Below are 26,737 nucleotides of genomic sequence, written 5' to 3' on the forward strand. Positions count from 1 at the left end.
CTCTAACTCACCAAATGTGTTTGAGTACAATCTGGTACAACAGCTGATGTTTTGTAATCAGTTTTTTTTTTTTTGTGGGGGGGGGTTTGAACTATATGAAGGAGAGTTCATGATCTCATTCTGTGAAATCAGCTTACTCTTATCAATGGACATGTAAGATTCATGTGTCAGTTCCTCTCCTAGGAACTAAAGATGATGAAAATTAACTATAAATCAAGGAAATGAAAAGCCTTGAGGTCTGACCTTTTTTTTTTTTTTTTTATAAACAAAAGCAAACAGTAAGACCCTGAATAATTGACATTCCATCTCTGAATATGAATGTTGGGGTCTCCACAGCAAATATAAGCTTTGTATTTGTGACTACTCCAGGGTGTACTTAGTAGATTACCTAGAGATACAGGCAACTAAAGGAAGTTATGGCAATTCCTTAGCAAAGACGTTTTAAGGTAACTTAAAATTATTTCATAGGATATCTTTCCCATGTCCATGAATAGAAAGACTTGATATAAAGATGGTGTGATCTACCTGGTGTGATCTACAGATTTAGTGCAAAATCCTGGCAGCCTTTTTTGCATAAACGGATTTTTTTTTTGCCTTATATTTGAAGGGTTTATTTCTTTTTTGCTCTGGGATATGGATATGTGCACACATGCACATTTTAATGAATACTCTTTGTGCACAAAAATGACAGTATCTGCATAAAAGCACATATAGTTTTGATAAAATTACTGGCACAATGAAATCCACGTTTATTTCCTCCCTTCCTCCCAACTTTTAAAATTTTACTTTTTTTTTCATTTATTTATACATATATTTTTTTCTACTGTCAGCATGATAACCCAGTTACACATACATGTATACATTCTTTTTCCTCACATTACACATTCCATCGTAAGTGACAAGACAGAGTTCCCAGTGCTACACAGCAGGATCCCATTGCTGATCCCATCCTGAAGGCAACATTCTTCATGTATTTACCCCAAGCTCCCAGTCCCTCCCACTCCCTCCTTCTCCCCCTTGGCAACCAAAAGTCTATTCTCCAAGTCCATGATTTTCTTTGTGGAAAGGTTCCTTTGTGGAAAGGTTCCTTTGTGCCATATATTAGATTCCAGATATAAGTGATATCATATGGTATTTGACTTTCTCTTTCTGACTGACGTCACTCAGGATGAGAGTCTCTAGTTCCATCCATGTTGCTGCAAATGGCATTGTTTTTTTCTTTTTTTATGGCTGAGTAGTATTCCATTATGTATATATACCACATCTTTCTAATCCAATCATCTATCAGTGGAGATTTGGGTTGATTCCATGTCTTGGCTATTGTGAATAGTGCTGCAAAGAACTTGCAGGTGCATGTGTCTTTTTTAAGGAGAGTTTTGTCTGGATATATGCCCAAGAGTGGGATTGCTGAGTCATACAGTAGTTCTATGTATAGTTTTCTACATACTCTTCTCCATACTGTTCTCCATAGTGGTTGTACCAGCTTATATTCCCACCAGCAGTGCAGGAGGATTCCCTTTTCTCCACACCCCTCCAGCATTTATTATTTGTGGACTTATTAATGATGGCCATTCTGACTGGTGTGAGGTGGTATCTCATGGTAATTTTGATTTGCACAGAAATGGATCTTGTTGATATTAACAACAAGAAAGATACAGTTGGATGACTCCTGCTTTCCAGTTTTTAAAAAGCTAAATTTTGTGGTACTGTCATAAAGGTGGACAACATAGGCCAATGGAATGGATTCAAAGTTCAGTGATAAACCCGCACAGCTATAGTCAGTTGATTTTTTTTTTTTTCTTTTTAGGGCCACACTGTTGCATGTGGAAGTTCTTGGACTGGAGTAGGAACAGAGCTGCATCTGCAGCCCATGCCATGGCTTGTGGCATTGCTGGATCCTTAAACCCGCTGAGTAAGACCAGGGATCAAACCTGCATCCTCATGGATACTAGTCAGGTTCTTAACCTGCTGAACCTCAACAAAACTTCTTTAGTCAATTGATTTCTGACAAGGGTACCAAGTTCATTAAATGGGAGAAAGGACAATCTCTTCAACAGATGTTACTGGGACAACTAGATATCCATGTGCAAAAGAATGAAGTTAGATTCCAACCTCACACCATATACTAATATTAACTCAAAAAGAATTTAAAAAAAAAGAAGAATAGGAGTTCCCGTCGTGGCGCAGTGGTTAATGAATCCGACTAGGAACCATGAGGTTGCGGGTTCGGTCCCTGCCCTTGTGCCCTTGCTCAGTGGGTTAACGATCCGGCGTTGCCGTGAGCTGTGGTGTAGGTTGCAGACGCGGCTCGGATCCCGCGTTGCTGTGGCTCTGGCGTAGGCCGGAGGCTACAGCTCCGACTCAACCCCTAGCCTGGGAACCTCCATATGCCGTGGGAGCGGCCCAAGAAATAGCAACAACAACAACAACAACAACAAAAAAGACAAAAGACAAAAAAAAAAAGAAGAATAAAAAGGAGTTCTTGTTGTGGCACAGCAGAAACAAATCCGACTAGGAACCATGAGGTTGTGTGTTCGATCCCTGGCCTTGCTCAGTGGATAAGGATCCAGCGTTGCTGTGAGCTGGGTGTAGGTTGCAGATACAGCTCGGATTCTGCCTTGCTGTGGCTCTGGTGTAGGCTGGCAGCTGTAGCTTCAATTGGACCCCTAGCCTGGGAACCTCCATATGCTGCAGGTGCGGCCCTAAAAAGCAAAAAAAAAAAAAAAAAGAATCAAAGACCTAATTGTAAGAGCCAAAACTCTTTGAAGAAAACATAAAGATACATCTTCATGACCTTGGATTTGGTAATAGGTTCTTAGAAATTATACAATGTCATGAGCAACAAAAGAGAAAATATATACATACACTTTATCAAAATGTACAACTTTTGTGCATCAAAGGATATTATTAAGAACATGGAAAGAATCTACAGAATGGGAGAAAATATGCAATTTTGATAATGGCCTAGTATCCACAATATATTAAAAAAAAATGCAGCTCAATAGCAAAAAGACAAATAGCCCAGTTAAAATATGGGCAAAGACTTCGTTGAACATTTATCCAAAGAAAATGTACAAATGGCCAACAATCATGTGAAAAGAGGTTCAACAGTGGTCATTAAGAAATGCAAACCAAAACCACAATGAGATACTACTTCACACCCACAGGGATGGGTATTATTTGAAAACACACCAAACAGAAAATATGAAGTGCTGGTAAGGATGTTGCAACCCATGTGCTTTGCCAGTGAGAGTGTAAAATGGTGTGAGCACTGTGGAAAACAGTTTAGCAGTTCCTCAGAAAGTTACGTATGGAATTACTGTATGACCCAGAAATTCTCCTTCTGGGTATATACCCCAAGTAATTGAAGACCGCTATTAAAACAAGTACTTGTACACAAATGTTTATAGCAGCACTATTCATAGTAGCCAAAAGGTAGAAACAACCCAAATATCCATCATTGGATGAATGGGTGAATAAGATGTGCTATATCCACACAATGGAGTATTTTTAGCCATAAAAAAGAATAAAGTTCTGATGCACGCTACAGTGTAGAAGCACCTGAAAACGTCATGCTAAGTGAAAGGAGGCAGATGCGGAAATCCCAAATTGTGTGATTGCATTTATATGAAATATCCAGAATAGATCAATTCATGGAGACAGAAAGCTTATTAGTGGTCACCTGGGGCTGGAGCATGGGGAATGGTAGTGACTGCTTAATGAGTATGAGTTTTCATTTTGGATGACTAAATGTTTTAGAACTAGATAGAGGTGATGGTTGTACAACATTGTGAATACACTAAATACCACTGAATTGTACACTTTAAAATGGTTAATTTTATGTTATGTGAAATTTACCTCAAATTTTTAAAATTACATCATACGGTTTTTGTGATCTCATAAATAACTGTGGCTTTGCTGTCATAGTTACCTTGTGACTGTTGGAACCTATGTGCTTTATTTATAGCATTAGTACATTGGGACATTCTTTCCAGCTGTGGACAAGAAGACTCGAAGACAGGTGATCCCATGTGGGTTTCTCCCTAGAAAAACAATTAAGGAATATAGTTTTGCTTTTTAATTTTCACTTGTGGAAGCTGGTAAAACTACCTTGAGTGGGCCCTTTGTTGTTTTAAAATGTGATCTGGACTGATGAGGGTTGATCTCTTTTTTAATTTGAAAAAGCATGTTTAAAATAACTTATTTGGAGATGGAACAGCTTTTGGTTTTATGAAAATTAGGAGTAATTTTTAAAGAATGTAAGATAATACAGATAGAATTACAGTAAGGGAGTTCCCATCGTGGCTTATCTGAAACAAATCTGACTAGTATCCATGAGGACGCAGGTTCAATCCCTGACTTTGCTCAGAGGGTTAAGGATCTAGTGTTGCCGTGAGCTGTGGTATAGGTAGCAGACATGGCTCGGATCTGGCGTTGCTGTGGCTGTGGTATAGGCCAGTGGCTACAGCTCCAATTCGACCCCTAGCCTGGGAACCTCCATATGTCTCAGGTGCGGCCCTAAAAAGACCCTCCCCCCAAAAAAAAGAATTACAGTAAGATTTTTCTGATGGTTTCCTATATTGCACTGCTAGAGAATTTTTTTTAACACTTTCAAAAACTATCACAAGTGCTTTTTATTGTCAGTGGATTTGGCGTTAGGAATAAGAAATTTCTGCTTTTAGATCAAGCATATCTTATGCAGAAACTGAAAACCTGGAGTTCTCGTCATGGTGCAGCAGAAACAACTCCGACTAGGAACCATGAGGTCGTGGGTTCTACCCTGGCCTTACTCAGTGGGTTAAGGATCTGGCATTGTTATGAGCTGTGGGGTAGGTCACAGACAAGGCTAGGATCTGGAGTTGCTGTGGCTGTGGCATAGGCTCGTGGCTGTAGCTCTCATTAGACCTCTAGCCTGGGAATCTACACATGCTGTGGGAGCAGCCCTAAAAAAAAACCCCAAAAAACTAAAAACCTCATTTTCTTCTTCTAATCTTATACGTATTTTGTTTTTTGAAGGAGGGTCTTTAGGTTAGATTCTGACAAAAGATCTGAGCTTGAGGAGAGCGTCTTGCTCAAAAGTAGAAGTGCTTTGCCTGGGGTCACGAAGCTTTCCTTTGTGATTGGAGTGGATGCTTCTGCCCTTATGTTGTGTGTGGACTTATCTTTCTAGCAGATGTTATTTATGCTTATGTTTTGTTGTATTGCACACTCCCACCTGATTTCTCTTATGACCCAAAACATGCCATCCAGGCTAAGAGTTTGTAGACATGAAACAAAGCAAAGTGGTTTGTAGTGGATTGGATGGTGCCATTAACATCAGGTCCCAATCAACTGAACTAGAGAGTAGAAGAATAAATGCTTTGCTTGCGTCAGGGATTGCATTTTTAAAGTTAGAAGGGATCTGGTAAGCATGACGAGATACCTGGGATAAATGTAATGAAGCAGTAGGTGTGTGTAAGTATTCAGCTGAAAATCATGATGACTGCTGCTTTCCATAAAATTAGGCAGAGTTCCTTTTTGTGATGTTCATTGAATAATTTTTTTTAACTAAAAGGCCAGGTTTTTTTTTTAAGTTGTGGAGAATTTAATGTTTTTAATAAATTATTAACTAGAACAGTTTTCCAACAAGAGCGAGTTTGACATTGAGGTACTATACCATGAGGGCAGCAGAAGAAAGAAAAATAAGTGGACAACAGCTTCCTGCAGGACCATGTGTGTCCAGGACCCCCACCTGTGAACAGTGGCACATAGCAGGTTTCCTGACACAGTTTTCTTAACCTTTCTGTGCCTTAGTTTCCTCTTCTGGGCAATTAGAATAATAGAATCTCCCTCATAGAGTTGTTATAAAGATGGAGTTAATTTATTTAAAGCCCTTAGGACAGTGCCTGACACAGAGTGAAAGCTTGATGAGAGTATGTTAAAGATGAAAGAATGAAGGTAAAAGATCTAGGAGCTTCTCTGGAGAGGGGTGGTTTTTGGAGGGGCACCCTGTAATCCTAACTCTCTCTAGTGTACCCAGCACCATCAAAGTTCTGACTCCCTCTGGGGCAGTCACTTCGGGCCATTTTACTACGAATGGGCGTCTTCACCCCAAAAAAATGCTTCGGGAAAGAAAGAGCCCCAAAGCAGTGGTTTTTCAGCTGCTTCCCAAGTAATCACACAAAGCATTTTTGGTGGTCTGTTGAAAACATAATAGTTACTGTCTCATTCATTTGCGAAGAGTTAACTGTGTGCCCATCCTTGGAACTGGGTAGAATGAGCCATAAGGGCAAGGGTCAGAGACAAAGATGAAGATAATGTAGCTCCTTGGCCTGGACCTCACAGTTTAGACCACTTTTCGTGCCTCTAGAATCCATGTCAGGAAACCCCCAGGGCTTTGAATCGAAGAGCATCAGAAAATAGCACATCCTTGATGATGTGCATCCTTGAAATTGTAAGGCCACATGTCAGTTAATTTTATCATTTCTGCTAAGCATCTTAAACTTAGCTAGGGGAGAGAGATGAAAACTTATTGATGAAAAGACTATTCAAAATACAGATTTTAATGAATCATTTTGCCCTGATATATTATCAGAGATGATCATTTGCTTTTTTTTCCTTTTTTGTATTTTTCAGTTTTTACTAGCATTTTAAATCATTTTAAACTGCTGGTGTGTATTTTAATGACCTTTTTACTCTCGCCACCTGCTTATTTTTTCCCTGTTTGTGTAAAGTTCTGGTGAAAATGAATTAGGAAAGGAGATTGATGAAATTGGATAACTCAGCTTTCTAGAATATATTTTACCTCTTTTCTCGTGAAGTGAGGATTTGCTGCTTCTTTTATAGGACTGGATTGCAGCTGCAGAAGCAACAGCAAGTGAACCTTTAAAGATGCACATGGGGCTGCATAAAGAGAAGAGAGAAACTGAAGAGACCAAGGAAGTGAGGACAAAGTATATTTCCTGGGTAAATAGTACGCTTCTGGATTTTAAGTCTCTTGCTATATCAGTTACCATCACTTTGTCATGCCTCAATCTTTATAGCCATATTTAGTCTTTGTACTGCTGTTAAACATTATTTTCTCCTTCCTTGGTTTTTACTGCTGAGCTCTTTGATCAAATATTTCTTTTTTGGATTAATCTAAACTATATTAAATATACAGTATGTGATTTGTGAGGTCGCTTTTTGGGAGGCAAGTTATTCAACCTTTTTTATTTTTTATTTTTCTTATAGTTGATTTACAATGTTGTGCCAATTTCTGCTGTACAGCAAAGTGACTCAGTTATATAGTCACTTTGTATATATCCCAGGAGATTGGTTATAGTTCCCTGTGCTGTACAGTAGGACGTTATTGTTTATCCATTCTAAATGTGATAGTTTGCATCTACTAACCCCAAACTCCCAGTCCATCCCACTGTCTTCCCCCTCCCCGCCGTCAGCCACAAGTCTGTTCTCTATGTCCATGAGTCTGTTTCTATTTTGTACATAGGTTCATTTGTGCCGTTATTTTAGATTCCACATGTAAGTGGTATCATACAGTATTTGTCTTTCTCTTTTTGACTTAACTTCACTGAGTATGATAATCTCTAAGTCCATCCATGTTGCTGCAAATGGCATTATTTTGTTCTTTATTATGACTGAGTAGTATTCCTTGTGTATATCTACTACATATTCTTAATCCATTCATCCGTTGATGGGCCTTTAGGTTGTTCTATGTCTTGGTTATTGCGAATAGTGCTGCTGTGAACATAGGAGTGCATGTATTTTTTTGACTTACAGTTTTGTCCAGATATATGGCCAGGAGTGGGATTGTTGGATCAGATGGTAATTCTACTTTTGGTTTTCTGAGGAACCCCTGTACTATTTTCCATAGTGGTTGTATCTTAGGTTGACCATTGGGTATCATAAAAATAGAGTCATTTGTTGTGTCTCTATGATGTGCAGGCTTAGTTCAAGGTCAGCTTTTAATCTGAGTGCAAAACATATACTTCTGCTTTATTAAATGACCAACTTAAAAAACTAGAACACTAGTTTGAATGCCAGTTATCCAAGCCAAGTTCTCAGGGCCCAAGATGAATGGTACTGCCCCCTGGAATTTTTCAGTGTTAAATAAACTTAATACTAAAGACAAAGCCAACTGGCAAATAATCAGTGTAAATAGACATAGCCTCTCTTGATGAAATAGATGTGCTCTTGTAAAATTATATACTCATATGTGTATTATTTGGGAACTCTATTTATCCTCTTACTGAGCCATTCACAAACTTAGACTTTGAGGGGTTTTGTTGTTATTGTTAAAGTTTTTTAAATAAAAGAAATCTGTTATATTATCTGTCATTATAAAGTTAAGAACTGGAGTTTCTTCTGTGGTGCAACAGGATCGGCAGTGTCTCTGGAGCACTGGGGTGCACGTTGGCTCCCCAGCCCGGCATAGTGTTAAGGATCTGGTGTTGCTGCAGCTGCAGCGTAGGTTGCAACTGTGTCTCGGATCTGATCCTTGCCCAGGAACTCCATATGCCATGGGACGGCCAAAAAAGAAACAAAAAAGTTAAGAATTTTTTTTTTTTGTCTTTTTAGGGCTGCTCCGGCGGCATATGGAGGTTCCCAGGCTAGGAGTCCAGTCGGAGCTACAGCTTCTAGCCGACACCACAGCTGCAGCAACATGGGATCTGAGCAAAGTCTGTGACCTACACCTCAGCTCATGGTAAAACTGGGTCCTTAACCCACTGAGCAAGGCCAGGGGTCAAACCTGCAACCTCATGGAACTTTCTGGGAAGAAAGGGGGGTAAATAGTGTCAGAGTCATTGACGGTGTATAGTGGAAGTTCTGTGCACAGCAGCCTGCTGTAGACAGCTCCATGGTAACATCAGTCCCTCTCCACAAGCCTGGGCTCCAGCCCGTGGCAATTTCCCTACAGGTGTCACTTGGGAACTTCCTGCTTTATGGTGGATAGCAGCAGGGCTACTATTGGATAGAAGATTTATTCCAGTTTTCTCATTCTTTAACTTTGAGTTGAAAGATGGAGTGAAAGATTGTGTATCAATCTTCTAAACTGAAAATGGCATAAGACAAGTTTATTACAGGTGAACTTATACACATATTTTCTAGTGCTCACCTTCTCACCAACTCTGCTGTCATACTGGTCTTTCTGTTCTTTGCTCAGTCCTGAAATAGTCTCCCAAATAGCCACGTGACTCTTGCCCTCCTCCTTCACGTCTCTGCTGTGGGGGCAAAGTTAATGCAAAGGGCAAAGCCAGGTTGGACTAGGCAGGAATTTTCTGTAACGTCAGTCTCTGCACCCACTCTCTGGACACACTAAGCTGTCTTGCCTGAGACCAGCTTATCTCCTTTCTCCCACTCCACTCCTTCTCCGTATCTAGTATGGTTTTGTTTATTTTACATATCATACTTTTCCTCTTATACCTTTAGCATCTTTTAAAATTAACTATGTCTCATTTCTTCCTTGTATACTGTTGACATAGTATACATTTGGTTTTAAATAGATTCTCTCAGAAGGGTTTAAAAGTATACTTTTATTGTTGTAGTATATTAAAATTAAGGATATTGGAGTTGGAGTTTAAAATGGATTTTTGATATCTGATGACATGATGCAATTTAAAATTTTAACCTATTCCTAGATTAGGAGTAACACTGTTATTTTCTTTAAAATTTTTTTAACATGAATTTTACGTAAGCTTCATTTATAGTTTCTTCTTTTCATTTTCTTTAGCCAGTTTTAGGATTGGGTTAATAGAATAAAGTAGATAACCTATATCTTGACCTATTTTAGGCACGTTTTCTGTAATGTGAATTGTTTGTTTCTGGAGAGTTTGAAATGATCCACTAACAAACCATCAGAGACTAGTTGCTTTGGGGAGATGTGGTTATTTATTCTTATAGATGTTGGTCTAGGTAAGTATTTTATTTTTTGCCAGCATTAAAATTTTACATTTTTAATGGAAAACCCATCTATTTTGTTTTATTCAAAGTTATTAACAAAGTTATTAATCATAGTTATCCCTATGATTTTATTGCTTCTTTTATATTTTCGGTTTCATGCCTTTCCTCTTTTTTTTTTTTTGTAACTGAATTTACTAGTAGCACCACTGTTAGTCTTTTCACAAAGAGAGTCAAGGATCTGGAGTTGTCACTGTTGTGGCTCAGGTAGCTTTTGTGGGGCAGGTTCGATCCCTGGCTTAGAAACTTCCACATGCTGTGAGTGCAGCCAAAAAAGGTACAGAAGAAGGTAGGGAAAAGTCATTTTCTTCCTCGCTCCTTATCCTTAAGCAGTAAACCCCCCTCTCATAAGCAGCACCTCCTGCCAGTTTCTTACGGGTCCTTCCAAAGCATTTTGGTTCTTGGATTCAAAATATCTTGTTCTTTTTTAAGAAAAGTTCCTCTCAGTGTTTTTTAGTTGCTTCTCAAGGTTATTAATTGCATTTTAAAGTTTTTATTTTTGTTTTGACAGTACTTAAAGCAACGGTTGTCCTCTATTCTTTTTTTTCCATAGTCTATAAATTTCTTGTGCAGTGATTTTGTTATATTTTCTGATTTATTATTATTATTTCAGAGCTTATCTTTTGTAAGCTTATCTTTTATAAGAGTATTGTTGGGTTTTATCTTCTGTTGAACCAGACTTGATTCTAAAACTTATATATGTGAATTTAGCCTCTTTAATTCGTGATTGCTTTTGCATGTATTATGTTTTCTACATGTACTTTAGATCCTTTTTTTTTTAAATTTTTTTTATTTAGGGCCACACCTGTGGCATATGGAAGTTGATCCCAGGCTAGGGGTCAAATTGGAGATGCACCTGCCACAACCATAGCAACACCTGATCTAAGTTGCATCTGCTACCTACACGGTAGCTTGAGGCAACGCTGGATCCTTAATGCACTGAGCAAGGCCAGGGATTGAACCCGCATCCTCATAGATACTAGTTGAATTCTTAACCTGCTGAGCCACATTGAGAACTCCTCTACATATAATTTGTATCTTAATTTTCGTATTGCCTAGTTGCCCCTTTTCTGTTCTACTTTCTGTTTTATGGAATGTTCTTTTCTTCTTTTTAACCTTAAAACAAAATTTAAAGGTGAGCAATTCTCTTAGTGCTAAAAATAACATTTGTTCCTATATTTATTTACTATCAGCAAAGCAAAAACAGGAACTTTCCTTTCTTCCATATAAGGAGACTCAGTTCTCCCTGTTTTGCCATCTCCTCATCTACCCTCATTATTTTTACCCTTCAGGTTTACATTTGTTCTATGAGGTGCACTAATTCTTCTTGGGCTTCAGTCTGGTATTTTGCTATTCTTGATTAAGTTAGTTAACAACCACCCTCGCTCTGAGCTGACAGACACTGAGCTAGGCAAGGAGATATAAAGATAAAGGCAATTCCAGGAGTTCCCATGTGGCTCAGCAGAAATGAATCTGACTAGTATCCATGAGGATACAGGTTCGATCCTTGGCCTCGCTCAGTGGTTTAAGGATCTGGCACTGCTATGAGCTGTGGTGTAGGTTGCAGACGTGGCTCAGATCTGGTGTTGTGGTGGCTATGATGTAGGCTGGCAGCTGCAGCTCCCATTTGACCCCTAGCCTGAGAACCTATATGCCACAGGTGTGGCCCTAGAAGACAAAAACTAAAACAAACAAACAAAGACAAAGGCTGTTCTGACCTTGCCTTCAAGGTCCCTTTCTGGATGCGGAGGTGGCATGCAAAAGGTGTGATGTGTGTCAGGTGTCCCGGAGACACAGGGAGGGAGGGAATGATGTTTGGTGAGTCAGTACAGGCATCTTGGGAGCTGAGTGTTACTGTGCCCATAGGGCTTTGGGGAATAGGGGACAAGGTTAATGGGCGAAAGCCTGAAGGTACCCAGATGGCAGGAGATGAGACTGGACCAAGGGGTGTTTTGGTCAGATTGCGAAGCACCTCAAATACCAGACCAACAAGTTTCAGTTTGTATCCTGTGGCTGTACCTCTAAAGGGGGTGGGGTACGATGTTCAAGTTTGTTTTTAGGAAGGTAACTCTGTTCAGTGAAGCATGGACTGCAGGGTAAAGTCAGGTAAGCAGCTGTGGCAGTCATCCAGGTAAGAGATGATGAGAACTTGAACAAGGTAACAGAGTGGTGATGGAGAAGATGAGGTGTTTTGAAGCAAAATCTAAAAAGACTTGTGCCTGACACAAGTGAGACTGGAATTAGAAGATTGGATTTAGAGGGTTTTCTTGTTTGTTGCTTGTTAGTTTGTCTGTCTTAGGGAAGGTAATAATAGATGCTGGAAATATTGACTAAGTTATATCGTGGGGTAAAGATTGTGGAAGGGGGTGCAGCGATTAATTTGGAGAGAGAGCATTTTTAGATGCTTTGAATTTAAGAAACCGTCAAGTGATCTAGGAACATATACCTAGGAGCAATTGGAAATATGCATCAGAACTTCAGCTGAGATGTAGGGGCCAGAGATAAAGGTTGGGGAGATGTACTTGCTCCAAGGAAGAGGTCAAAGCCATGAATAAAGTTCACCCAGGTAGAGCATGTAGCCAGAAAAAAGGGTTTAGGTTGGCCTCTTGGCCAAGGCCAGTCTTTATGTGCAGGAAATCAAAATGTACTGAGCACTGTAATACATGTCCAGCATGGAGTGGTGGGAGCTCTTTCAGATGGCTGACTTTATCTTCTCAATAGCCCTGTGTATGGAAATTATTACTCCCCTCCTTTCCGGGCCAGGAAACTAAGGCCCTCAAGGCGTTGTTACTAAGCTAGTAAGTGGGATCGCACACCAGGCCTGAGTGCCAAGCCAATGCTGGAAGAAGAGATGGGGAGAATCAGGCAAGAGTGGTACGGAAGAGACGATCTCCTGCAAGGGCAGCGGCCCTTAGTGGCCATTCGCTCAGAAGTCCAGTAGAACAAGAGAGGCTTAGCCACTGGTGTGCTCAGTTAGAAAACTGATAGTGGTCCCACTATGCTCTGTCCACCGAGTCAGCTCACACAGGAGCCGGAGGAGCTGAGGAAATGCAGACGGCACTGTGGACTGCTGCTCTTGGAGACATCTCGGTGGTGGGGGGTGACAAGGGCACCTGGCTGGGGGGATTGACAATCATTTTGTTTGTTTATGACAGCATGAAGTGTTCTGATTCACTCATTTTTTTTCCTTTGAGGTCTCCTGTCTTAAATGGCCTTATCTCTGAGCTTCTGTTACTTAAAAAAAAAAACAAATAACCAAGTAACTCTGCCAGCCTTCCTTTCTCATAACCTGCTTGTTTGACATGTTTACTCGGAGTCCTTTTCTACACATTGTTTTCAGATGTTTCCAGGCTGTTGTCTTAGTAACTGGCTTTTGTCGCTAATTATGTATGAATTCCTGAGAGCCCCTTCTTGTTTCTTCTTTTCATTCTGGAAGTGGTTTTCTTCTGTCATTTGAATCTTTTGTTCAATTCAGTTTTCTCCAGAACTTGAACTCATGGGCTGTGTCTCTCTTCCAGACAATAACTTGTTCTTGCACTCTCTGATGACAGGAGAGCGTTAGTGCTAAGAGTGTGAGCCTTGAACTGGGCTTGCCTGGGGCCAAATCCTGGCTCTGCCAACTACTAGCTGAGTGATCTCGAGCAAGTTCCTTTGTGAAACTGCTTCGTGTCTCATTTTCCTCATCTGAAAATTGGAGACAATAATAATACCTCCTGGCAAGGGCTGTGGTGAGAGTTAAAAGAACTAGTGCATATAAAGTGCTTAGAATAGACAGTGTATAATGCTAGTCGTGCGTTCCACCATTTTTAGCTGTTCTTGTTGTTATTATTCTGAGGGGAAGCAGCGGGAGAGGTGACCTTTTCCTGATTGTTGTTTGAACCGCAAAAATCAGCGATAAATTTACAGACTCTTGGAGCCTCACCTGATAAACTAGAAGTAGACACATCCTGCGAACCAGGTAGCATTCCTTCAGGTTGTTAAAGCGTTTAGCAGTGAACAAACACTTTGAACGGTGGTCTGGATGAGGCACCTAGAGTCGCAGATGTCCCCTGTGTGACCTCACCTTCCCCATGGCAGCATTTAGCTGACTTCCCTTAAATACAGGCCATAAAGTTCTTACTTGTACCTTACTGAATAGTTCTCCCTCAAAAGCGTTATTTAATTTTGTGTGTCCCCTCAGCAAAGACAAATGCTGGTCAAATCACACAAAATTAAGTCACTTTCCTTAAGTCCATGGTGGGCCTGGGACTTAATTAAAATCCCATGGTGGCATTTGCATTGTGGCTCAGTGGGTTAAGAACCCAACTGGTATCCATGAGGATTCGGGTTTGATCCCCGGCCTCACTCAGTGTTTTAAAGATCAGGCATCCACACAAGCTGCGGTGTAGGTCACAGATGCAGCTTGGATCTGTCTGTGTGGCCCTAAGAAGAAGAAGAAGAGTTCCCGTCGTGGCGCAGTGGTTAACGAATCCGACTAGGAACCATGAGGTTGCGGGTTCGGTCCCTGCCCTTGCTCAGTGGGTTAACGATCCGGCGTTGCCGTGGGCTGTGGTGTAGGTTGCAGACACGGCTCGGATCCCGTGTTGCTGTGGCTCTGGCGTAGGCCAGTGGCTACAGCTCCGATTGGACCCCTAGCCTGGGAACCTCCATATGCCGCGGGAGCGGCCCAAGAAATAGCAACAACAACAACAACAACAATAACAATAACAACAACATCAAAAAAGACAAAAAAAAAAGAAAGAAGAAGAAAAAAAAAAAGCCCATGGTATCTGACTCCGTGGTATTAAAAGAAGGAAAAGTGTTCACTAATACGTACATTAAACTGTCTGTAGGGCCATCTTAGTTTAGGCTGCTCTAACAAAATAGGGGGGGCTTATAAACAGCAGATATTTATTTCTCCCTGTTCTGGAGGCTGGACATTGCAATCGAGGTGGCAGCGTGGTTGGGTTCTGGTGAGGGCCCTCTTCTGGGTTGTGCATGACCTTGTTCTTGTTGTGTCCTCATATGGTCGAGAGAGGTGAGAGAGCTTGCTTGGGCCTCTTTTTAGGAGGGCACTAATCCCATTCCTGAGGGTTGCACTGTGACAACCCGATTATCTCCCAAAGGCCCCACATCCTAATACTATCACATTGGAGGTTAGAATTTTACCATGAATTTGGAGGTGAGGGAGGACACGAACCTTCAGTTTGTAGTAAGTTTCATTCTCTAAAGCTGTGATTATGAACACTCCATATCTTTTGACAATGAAGATGTGCTATTTTTACAAGAAAAATCTCATTGAACTAACAAGAAAGTAATAACAAAGTGCTTGCATGACAGACATAGGGAATGAGGGAGCCAGTAACCCTTTAATAACCCATTGCCAGAATTTGCATGGCCTCAAATATTTATTTACTAGGCAAGAAAAGATAGAAAGATAGTGACTTTACATTGGAGAAACCGCCTTAGCCAAGTGGTCATGGTCAGCAGCAGCAGTGGTAAGACAGCCTGAACCCCATGTGTGATAAGATGCGCCAAGAAGAACACACCCCCATTTCTGTGGTATTTCTGCCCAAAATGCAGAACCTCAGTGTAATCATGAGAGGACATCAGGTGAACCCAAATCAAGGGACATTCAACCAAATAACTGATTAATACTCTTGAAAAGTGTCAAGGACATGAATAATAAGACCCAGGAACTGTCGCAGACCATGGGAAACTAAGAGATAATGATGAAACGCAATGGGATTCTGGATAGGATTCTGGGACAGAAAAGGACATTAGCAGGAAGAAAAACTTGTGCAATTGGAATAAGATCTTCATTTTAGTTACTAGTATTGTGCTGATGTTGACGCCCTGGTTCTATTCGGTTTCTGTGGTTATATAAGATTAGGGGAAGCTGGGTCAGGGATATAGGGAAACTGTTCTATTTTTGAAACTTTTCTATGAGTCTAAAATTAGCTCAAAATTTAAAATTTAAAAGTTTTCTCCCTATCTCATTTTTCCTTTCTTTAAAATGATTTTTATTTTTTCCTTCATAGCTGGTTTACAGTGTTCTGTCAAGTCATTTTTCTTTAAGTAAAAAGCCAACATGGAATAGAGAAACTGTTTGGTCCTGGGTAGAAACTGGCTTCAGAATAGGAAAGAAAGCATAGAGTTAAGTCCCCTTCTCTGAGTGGGTACATGCTAATAGTGACCTTCTACAGTGTTGCCTCTAGTCTCATCCCAAATATGTTGAATTTCCTAGACTTTTCTAAAGGGTGTAGTGGTAAAAAGCTATGCTGATGGGAGATTTTTCTTAAAATTTTATGAGGCTAAGTTGATAGAAAATTAGACAATGCAAGAAACTGCACTTAAGGAAAAAGGAAAAAAAATCTAAACCAATCTTAAACAGAGCCATGCGTGGGTATCACTTAGTACCCTGGGGTTCTCTGAGGATAGTGCTCAGTGTTTGCTGCTGAAGCCGAAATGCCTGAAAACTGGTACATGTCCAGGCAGAGATGACCAGACCCATGTGATCCTCTGGAGACATATGGAGATGAAAGTCCCTCTTCTGTCATTAGAGAGGCCAAATTAAAGCCCTATAAACAGAAAAATCTTAAAAGCAAGGGGTTTATGACATGTTCGAATGAAGAGTGTTGCAAAGGGACAACAGATTGGGAGTCTGCGTGGAGCCTGGGGAAGATTTGGAGGGTTGGGCTCGGTCTGAGTACATCTTGCTCTGTCCACAGGAGACAAGATGCCACGTTGGCCTGAGGCAGACATTCTGATTGCTTCAAAGCTGGGCTTGCTTCATACATATGTAGGTTGAAAACCTTAGAAGGGCTACATTTGTTCCTCAGGCAGTGACCTGATTGGGGATTCTGTTTCCCAGATGCCTTGATGTTAGGAAAGACAATTGGGTACATTTCAGGAGCAGTGGGGCTCCTGGAAAGCTATAGCCCCTCTGAAATGGGGTAGGGGTGGGATCTAGTGTGTCTCCATTGAGTTTGGTTGGTATTAAGCCACTTCTGCCCTACCTAATTAAGAATTTAATAATCTCAGTAAACTAAAAACCCCATCCTATTTCCGAACTTACAAAGCTGGGGACTAGATCATTTACTTATTCAGTCAGTAAATACTTTGTGAGCACCCATTACAGGCCAAGCACTGTATCGAGCCCTGAGAGCACAGCAGGGAGCAAGGCAGTCATGCTTCTCATAGAGCCAGCTGACCAGATTGTTCCTCTGAGCCTGAACCAGCCACACTCAGAGGTGCCTCCACTAAAAGGGCGTGGTTTTTACACCAAGATAAAAGTTTGCCCATATATAATCCTAGAATTTTTAAGCCTTGTTATGCATAGTTTATGTTAAGTATGAAGTGAAAGGTATTTTTCATGTATGTGTCATATATTTGATTTACATGATTTGGAAACAGCATTTGGTGCCTTTAATCATAACACCTTCCCCCTCCCCTGGCCACTCCCCTCAGGTTACGATGTTGAAGACACTTTGGTAAGGCTTAGTAGGTTTGCTCAGTGCCCACGGCCATCAGAAATGTGTTTACCAAGGCAGAGCAGCTCCACGAGGCACAGCGTGGCCAGCTGGCAGCATCCAAAGAGAGCTGGCCCTTCTCTGCTGCTGCTTGGACTTTTCTCCCTTCCTGAATTTAATTTCTTGGGTCACATTCCAAATGGACCCTCAAAGCAATGAACCAGTTAGAGTGGTGCTAACTGACTGACTCCTCAGCGCTCTCAGTAAGCTCTTCCCTAGCTCTCCCTGCTTAGGCTCAGGGCCTTCTTATGGAGTAGAGATGCCTTGAATTGGTAAAAATATTATTGTATTCTGTATAAAGAGTGCAGTGGATAAATGATGAGCAGTATTTGTCATTTATCAGATAGAAAAATCAAGGAATTGTTTTTGAAGTGTCACCTCTCCTAACCCATGGAAAACATGAATGAATGGTCATTTTTTCAAAGTCCTTTTGCAGAACAAAGTCCACATTCATTAGTAGAGCTTTCTGCCATCTGACTCCAGTCTCTTCTCAGTCTCAAATCTTTTAACCTGGCTCTGCCTATCTTTTAGTAAGTTCTAGTAGGCTCTCTGACCATGTGCCTTCATATTACCAACCTTTTCTCCTTCTCTGCCTTCAGGTCCCAGATCATCAGATGCCACCCCCTTGAGGCCTTCCTCGGTTTTCCTCAGTCATTATTATCAGTCTCTTTTCTGTATCACAAGCCCCTAGAAGCACATCCCCTATGGCACACATCACCCACCACTCTACCATGCTTCTGTTGACATAGCTTTCTTCTCTCCTGGATTATCAGCTCCTTGAGGGGTCAGGGACTTAGGCGTTCATCTTCCTGTTCTCTAAGTATCTGGCATAGTGAGTCTGCTAGCTTCGACTGAATGCTTATACTACTCCACCCACTGTGTAAGCACTTTGTATCTATTATCACCTTGAAAGAGAACACTTATCATCCCCTTTTCACAGGCTGGGAAACTGAGGCACAGAAAGGTTAAGAATTTTTCCCAAAACCTCAAAATGGTAGAGTGGGGATTTGAACCCAGGCTGTTCGGAGTCAGGGCTTCTAGCCACTACTTGATGCTGAAATAAGACAGTATAATGCCTGTGCTCTTTACTGTACACAATGCTGGCATAATAATAGCTAGCTTTTATCAAGGACCAGCTGCAAGGCAGGTACTAAGCTAAGTGTTGTATGTTTATCATCTTAATCCTCATAAAAGCCCCATGAGGCTCATGTAGGTATTATTCTAGAGATAAGGAGACAGATTCAGAGAGCCTGGGGTCAAGCAGTTTGTCTAGATGGTACTATGCTGTGTGCCTAGAAAGTGTTCACAGGGAAATGGATGAATAAAAACGGGGAGGGCTCGGGAGGAATACTAATGTGTAAGGAGTGCCTTCCATTTTTTCATAGGATATGTTTTCCCAAAATTTTGTTATGAAAAATTAAAAACATATTGCACAACAGAAAGGATTTTACAGGGAGCAGCCATACACCCCCCCAGCAGGTTTGACCGTGAACATTTTCCTCTGTGCTTCCTCTCCCTCTACCCAGCTGTCTGTCCATCGTATTTTTAATGCATTCCCCCTCAGTGCTTTGGCATCCATATCACTAAGTAGAGGTCATTATTTGTTTATTGTTTTTTATTTTGAGGTAAGATTTGTACATTTCATTTTAGTTAAATTTTAACTGTACATTCGCTGAGTTTTAACAAATTCATATGCCTGTATAACCTGAACCTCTGCCAAGGTATCATTACCTGGAAAGTTGCCTCATGTCCTTTCCCAGTCAGTGCCCACCCCTACCTCCCAGAGGAGTGTCTACTGTTTTTATGTTGTATTTTTATATGCCTTTTTTGGTTCCAAAAGAATTTAAGGTGACTCATTTAGGTCCATAAAAACATACAACATAAATCATAAATGAGAAGTGGTTGAAAAGAAGAAACTAAGGTAGGAATGTTAAATGGATCCAAGAGAGCACCTATAATATTCCAGGCACTTTTATAAGTAATATATTATTTAATTGTCACCAGAGGCATGCATACTTATTTGCATTTTATAGGTGAAGAAGCTGCAGAGTCATGTGACTGATAATAGGGACACTCTTTGACTCTAGAGTCCATGCTTTTACCACTCTAGCCCCCCCAAAAGTAAGACAACAGGTAAAACAAAACTTATTTAGAAAGTTATTGTGGTCTCCAATACATGCTCAAATATTTGTAAAATTTTGTTACCTGATTTTGTTAGTGTAGTTTAGCTCTGGGAGATGGCAGTGGGTGGGGGTGAAATAGTCCTACAGTGTTTGTAAAGTCCTGTAAGGTCAAGGTTGGCTTTGAGTTATCCTGTATGGTCCGAGAGATGAGATTCCATGTCCTCAGAGAAAAAAGGCAACTTTTCCAGAATTAGTGGTAACAGTAGGAAGTCTTGAAGGGGTCCCATAGACTGTTAAATCAGGCCCTAACAATGTCAACAAGGAAGCATCTTATACGTGAAGGAGACTTGGTCAGAGCTTTCAACTTTGACTCTGAGGAGTTCTCATTGTGGTTTGTGGGTTAAGAACCCAACATAGTGTCTCTGAGGTTGCAGGTTCAGTCCCCAACCTTGCTCAGTGGGTTAAGGATCTGGTATTGCGGCAAGCTACGGCATAGGTCACAGATGTGGCTTGGATCCAGTGTTGCTGTGGCTGTGGACTAGGCCCACAGCTGGAGCTCCCATTCAGCCCCTAACCTGGGAACTTGCATATGCTGCAGGTGTGACCATAAAAAGAAAACAACAACAACAACAACAACAACTTTGACTTTGAAAGGGCTCTTCTTAGTTGGGTTAAGAAAGAGTAAAGGTAATCTTTGGTAAAAGAATTATAAATAGGGAATCTTAGAAATCATTATATTTGCTGCCTCTTGCATTCCATGTTGAATCTCCTTTATAATAATAGATTGGGCATACAGGTAAAGCCTAAGGAAGAATTGAGGTTTACTCGAAATGCCCGAAAAAATGATTGGGTCTCTTATAGTAGGAAGCTTATCACAGGACTCCTAGATAAAGTGAGGGAGAGTCTTTGAAAAAGAAAGGAAGACGGTGTTAAATCGTTACCGACTTGGCAATATCAAATAGAAGGATTTCCTCTTCTGTACTGTGGCCCCCAGCCAGTGGGATGATCCGCGTGTTAGGCCTGTCGGTCTCTGCGGACCAAGACATGCTTGTGTGGCCTTGGGTGGTGGCGTGAGGAAACACAGGACCCAGCTCAGCAATCAGGCCCGTGGAGACCTAGGGCAGTGAGTCTGGAGACTGCTGGAATGAGGCAGGTTTCCAAGAGTCCTGCTCTGCTGTCCACACTGCCCCTCCCCTACCTATCAGCCCCCCACCCCCCACCCAGTCCCCTGGATGCCATGCCCAAAGCTTACAGAAAGAACACTTTCTGAGTCTTTCAGGCCTCCTGCCCTGTACCTCTGGTCCTGTGGGGAGCAGGAGAGGGAGGGACGGCCAACTCTCCAGTACAAAGAGCCATGTTCATGGTGATTGCCAATGATAAATATTAGTTCCTCCTCCCAGGCAGCAACACAGTTATCTTAATAGACCTCTTTAATTGAAGAGAATTTAAAAATAATGTCTTCTGATTTTAAAAGCCATTCATTCTTATGGTAAGAATCTGAAAAATATGAGAAAGCATAAAGAAAACAATTGAGATTCCTGTTAGTGATACCCTGATAGGCATTCTTTTTAGGCATTTATTTATAAACTCTTTGCATACATTGTGAAGGCATGTTATATATACATTTTGTACCTTGCTTTGAAAGTATTTCTTATCATGTCTTATAAAATGTCGTACTCTAAGCATTTTCCTGTATCATTAAATTTATTTGTTAGCGTAATTTAAAATATTGATATTCCATCTGTTCTATGGACAGCCCTCTTTTTTCAGCCTACTGATTTCATTGAATTTGAAGTGAGTTTCGCATGAGGAGCACACAGTGGGGTTGTAGTTTTATCAATTCTGCCAGTTTCTACTTTTTTTTTTTGTCTTTTTGCCATTTCTTGGGCCGCTCCCGCAGCATATGGAGATTCCCAGGCTAGGGATCGAATCGGAGCTGTAGCCACCGGCCTACTCCAGAGCCACAGCAACGCAGGATCCGAGCCGCGTCTGCAACTTAAACTACAGCTCACAGCAACGCCGGATCCTTAACCCACTAAGCAAGGCCAGGGATCGAACCTGCAACCTCATGGTTCCTAGTCGGATTTGTTTCCACTGTGCCACGACGAGAACTCCAATTTCTACTTTTTTATTGGTGTATTTAGACCATTTGCATTTAAGGTAATTATTAATGTATTAGGGTTTTAATCTGCCATTTTATTATTTGTTTTGCTTCCTGTTTCTCTTTTCTTGCCCTTCTTTGGGTTATTTGAACATTTTTAAGGATTTTATCTTATTTGTGTTTTTGAATGTATCTTTTTGTATCATTTTCTTAGCAATTGCTGTATTACAGTATATATATATTTGACTTATATCAGTCTGTTGGGTATCAACATTTCACCACTTTGAAATGTGGAAACCTTACTTCTATCAAGCTCCTTTAATCCCCCTTTAAAATATAATTATCTTGAGCAGCAGATGGTATTATGATTTTTGTTTCAGTCATTAAATATAAAACTCATGAGGATAGTCTATTATATGTACTCATTTTCCTTTATCCTTTCTTTTTCTTTTTTTTTTTTTTTTGGCTTTTTAGGGCACCTGTGGCATATGAAGCTTCCCAGGCTAGGGATCAAATCAGAGCTATAGCTGCTGGCCTACACCATAGCCACAGCAATGCCAGATCCAAGCCACGTCTGTGACCTACACCACAGCTCCGAGCAACTCTGGATTCTTAACCCATTGAGCGAGGCCAGGGATGGAACCTGCGTCCTCATGGGTACTAGTCAGATTCGTTTCCGCTGAGGCATGGCAGGAACTCCTCATTTTCTTTATTCTTAACTGATGCTCCAAGATTTCCTCTTTTATCATTTCCTTTCTCTTTGAGGAACTTCCTTCCTTTCTTCCTTTAACTTCCTTCCTTCCTTAATTCTTTAAGAGTAGATCTTCTAGCTATGCATTCTTTTGGTTTTCTATAGTCTGAGAATGTCTTTCCCCCTCCAATCTTAAGGTATAGTTTGCCCAGATATAGAATTCATGGTTGACAGTTCTTTTCTTTCTGCATTGAAAATGTTGTGCTACTTCCTTCTAGCTTCCATGGTTTCAAATGAGAAATCTGTTGTCATTTGAATTGGTGTTTTCTTATAGACAATGTGTTGTTTTTCTCTGTTTTCAAGGGTTTTTCTTTGTCTTTAATGATCAGAATCTTAGTTATCATTTGCCTTGTCACAGATTTCCTTGAGTTTATTTATTTGAGAATTTCCCAGTTTCTTGAATCTGTAGGTTTGTGTCTTTTACCAGGTCTGGGACATTCTCACCCATTATCTTTTTGAATACTCTTTCAGCCCATCTCTTTTTATTCTCCCTCTGGGAGTCTGGTAATATGAACATTGGATCTTTTGTTATCGTTCATTCGTTTTCAATCTATCTTCTCTCTTTTGTTCATATTAAGTTCTGTTGACCTGTCTTCAAGTTCATTGATTTTGTCTTCTGTCATCTCTATTATAAAGTCCATCTAGCAGTTTTTGTTTCTATCAGTGTATCTTTCAGTTCTATAATTTTTATTTGGTTCTTTTTTTTAACACCTATTTCTTTGATGAGATTTTCTATTCTTTTGTTTGTTTCAAGAGAATTCGTAATTGCATGTTGCAGCATTTTTGTGATGGCTGCTTGAAAATCCTTTGTAAGTTGATTCCAACATCAGTTTCATCTTGGTGTTGGTGTCAGTTAATTGTCTTTTCTCATTCAAGTTTGATTTTCCTGGTTGTTGGTAAAAAAGGAATTTCTATTCTGTCATGGACATTTTGTCTGTTTTGTTAGAAGACCTATTTGAATCTTTTTCTTTTTTTTTCTTTTTTTTTTTTTTTTACTAGGAAGTCACTCTCTTTAGGTTTAGAACACAGTTCAGGATCTACTTTTGTGGGCTCTGGTTCCAATGACAATTTTCTTTTCAGAACCTTTGCTGTTACTGTTTTGGTGTTCTTGGTTTATCTGGTGCAGCTTGGGGCTCCCCCCTGGACCCTGCTGGTGCAGTCAGGTTTCTCCAGGCCATGCGGCCTAGTGCTACCAGGTGGGAGAAGGGAGTCTACTGGGATGAAGAGTACTTCCTGGGGGCCCTGCAGAGAGGGAGAACATTTTCCCAGATTGCTTTATTATCAGTGGGTTCCTTATCTAATTCTCCTTGTTGGTGCTGTCAGCTGGCCAGCTGTTGTCAGCAGAACTCCTGTTGTGTCATAGGGAAGGATGAGCTTACCTAAGTTGCCTTCTGTTGCCAGGCTTGGGCTTGGAAAACACTGGGCTTGGGCCACCTTCTTGAATGGGAAGTCATAAGACGCCCTGCTGCTGTGTTGTTTTTCCAGTCCTAGGTTCCCCAACCTGTTCACCTTCCTTTTCCCACCTTTCCGATTTCTCCTTTGGCTGCCTCTCGTGTTATTTCCAGGGGTTACAGTTGTACTTCACAAAGAAGCTGGGGGAGAAATGGTTTATGGCATCTTGTCCAGGACCTTGACAGTATTCTTTTTAAACATTTGTCTTTTGGATGATTAGGTCATTTTACATGCTGGGTATAGACATGACCAAGAAGGCTGGGGGCGGAGGGCACTTCCAACAGCCTTGAAATCTGAAAGGTTTCCTTATTCCACAAACCCATGGGTCTGGGCCTGCTTGGTTGCCCAGTACAGGCGGTTATTCATCTGTCTTATGCTTGCTTGGCTGTGATGTCAGCTCTTCGTGTCTACTTTAAAAGGCAGGCATTTCTTGTTGTTGTTATGCTCATTGAATAATGCAGTAGTTTGTCACACTTCTAGCATGATTAAAACAGATAAACTATGGCCTTTGTAGAGGCTTTTTCTCAGCCTCTCCTTTTGGTTTATTTAGTTTCTCTTTTGACAAAGATTTTGTATTAAATTCAGCCATGCAGATTGTATTTGTGATTTAACTATGAGATGTGAATATTTATATTTCATGGTTGTAAAACAGTGGCCAAGTTTTTTCATAAATTAGTGGGAAAAAGTTTTTGACATTTTTTCTACTTGCAAATGAGGAATTCGAGGTCATCTCAGTTCTTCCACAGTAACTGTTTCTTAAAAAAAAATCAGAGTGGGAAATCCTTTGTATTGGAAGCCATGGGTCCCTTTGTATAGTTTACAATAATAGTTTTGAACAAATAATTTCAGGTTAAAATTGCATACTATTTATTCCCACCCATTTCCTTTATTGGCTGTGACACACAGGAATTACGCCCATTGCTTGACTAACCTTTCTGACCTTTTGTTACTTGGCTATAAATTGACTTGGGTCTTTTGCAAAAACACTGTCAGGGGGGAAAAATCTTTTTGTTAGAACTCAGCCAATTCCTGCTTCAGTGCAGAACAGTTTGTTCTCCTGAGGAAATGAGCCAGTTCAGTGAACAGAAAAACATAGCCATGAACTGGCATCGCTGAAACCTGCAAACACGATTGCCCACGATCATTCCACAGAGCAAGGGAACTTTATAAAAGAATGAGGCTGTGGGGAGAAAAATATAGTTTGGAGTTCCGTGGGCTTTAGGTAAATGTAATTGACTTGAGTTGTAACCACATAAAAAGGGATCCTTTTTCTGAGCTCTGGCCGCCACCACCATTTTACCATTTTAAATGAGAATGTTGTCGAATTCTCGCTCTGCCTGCTCTCATGGTCTCAGGCTGCTCTGGTAGCTCACAGCCCCTGTGTTTTCGGGGGCTCTTCCCACCAGGTTGGAAGCTTCTTCTGTCTAACATTATAAACATTTCCTGAGTGACTGCTCTGTGCAAGACCGAGTCCTGGGTTCACCCCCAGGGAAGACATTTATAGTGGTCTAGTGAATTACAAGAAAACATGAAAAACAATTCCAGTGTGGCAGGTGCAGTTACAGGAAAAGGCACAAGACTCTGAGTACTTGACAGACTGTCACAGAAGTGGGGCCTTTTGAGTAAAGTTTGAAGACTGCCTAGGAGTTAGCCAAGTAGATGAGAGGAGCAGGGAATTCTGGGCAGAGAGGAGTGGGTAGAGGTGAGGAGTGATGGGGCAGCATAGGGGTTCTGGGTACTGTACGTAGAATTGCCCGGCTATAAAGTGTAAGGAGAGAAAGGAGCGGTGGCCAGTGAAACTGGAGACGGACAGGGACTGGATAACGTGTCTCAGATGCCATGTGTAGCAGTTCGGAGTATGTACACTAGGCCGTGGGGGCACTGTAAGGGCTTTGAAGCCTGGAGCTGGCCTGGGCAGAGTTGGAGGGGGAAGACTCAGGTTGCAAGGAACCATGAACTCAGGAAGGGTGAGTTGGGCCAGACTAAGAGAGGACCATGACACCAGGCTCCAGTGGACAGACTTTCTCCTGCAGGGGATCACTGAGGACAGTGATGTACCTGTCTAAAGGTGAGTAGGGGACAGGGGAGGCCAAGTGTGTGCGTGCAGGTAGCATAGGTCACCGAAGTCACTGCGATGGTCTGCTGGTGACAGGGGGGTGCTCAGAACTTGAGCAGAGGGTGGCCCTTGCTGATGCAGGAAGTGAGGAAGGAGGCAGGAAGCCTGAGACATCTGCTAGCTGTAACATGCCTGTCAAGGATGCTTTTACATAAGCTAGTTCATTTAGTTTTCACTGTGAAGCTTACAGTGTATGCGCTGATACCATTCCCATTTTACAGAAGAAAACTGAGGTTTGGGAGGTTAAATATGTCACCCAAGACCCAAGTGACCTGCACTAGGAGGTCACTGAGTCAGGGTTGGAACTTGGGTTTATCTGACTTACTCCCACCATAGTGACAAGCCATCTTGTTCGTTTGGGTGTTTTTGTTTTTGTTTGTTTGTTTGATTGTTTTTGGTCTTTTTATCTTTTCTAGGACCTCATCCTCAGCATATGGAGGCTCCCAGGCTAGGGGTCAAATTGGAAGTGTAGCCACCGGCCTACGCTATAGCCACAGTAACACCAGATCCAGGCCGTGTCTGTGACCTACACGTCAGCTCACAGCAATGCCAGATCCTTAACCCACTGAGCAAGGCCAGGGATCGAACCTGCAACATGATGGTTCTTAGTTGGTTTTGTTAACCACTGAGCCATGATGGGAACTCCGTGACAGGCCATCTTGAATAGTACTTGTTGGGACTGAGCCGCCCAGTGTTTGCAAGTCTCAAAATCTCTAGAAACACTCAATAAGAGCAATGCCCATAAAT

General features: G+C 41.2%; 1 protein-coding gene across 3 annotated transcripts in view; it reads left to right on the top strand.

The window, feature by feature from the left end:
* ZHX3 (zinc fingers and homeoboxes 3) overlaps positions 1-26,737 on the top strand; it is a 118,976-nt gene that overhangs the window by 39,459 nt on the left and 52,780 nt on the right. For all 3 annotated transcript variants that reach the window (XM_047771090.1, XM_047771091.1, XM_047771089.1), the window contains exon 2: positions 6,826-6,945. The gene's annotated coding sequence lies outside the window, so the exon portion shown is untranslated. The remainder of the gene's footprint in view (positions 1-6,825; positions 6,946-26,737) is intronic.

This window comes from Phacochoerus africanus, chromosome 3 (genome assembly GCF_016906955.1).
Source record: "Phacochoerus africanus isolate WHEZ1 chromosome 3, ROS_Pafr_v1, whole genome shotgun sequence".
Lineage (NCBI taxonomy): Eukaryota > Metazoa > Chordata > Mammalia > Artiodactyla > Suidae > Phacochoerus > Phacochoerus africanus.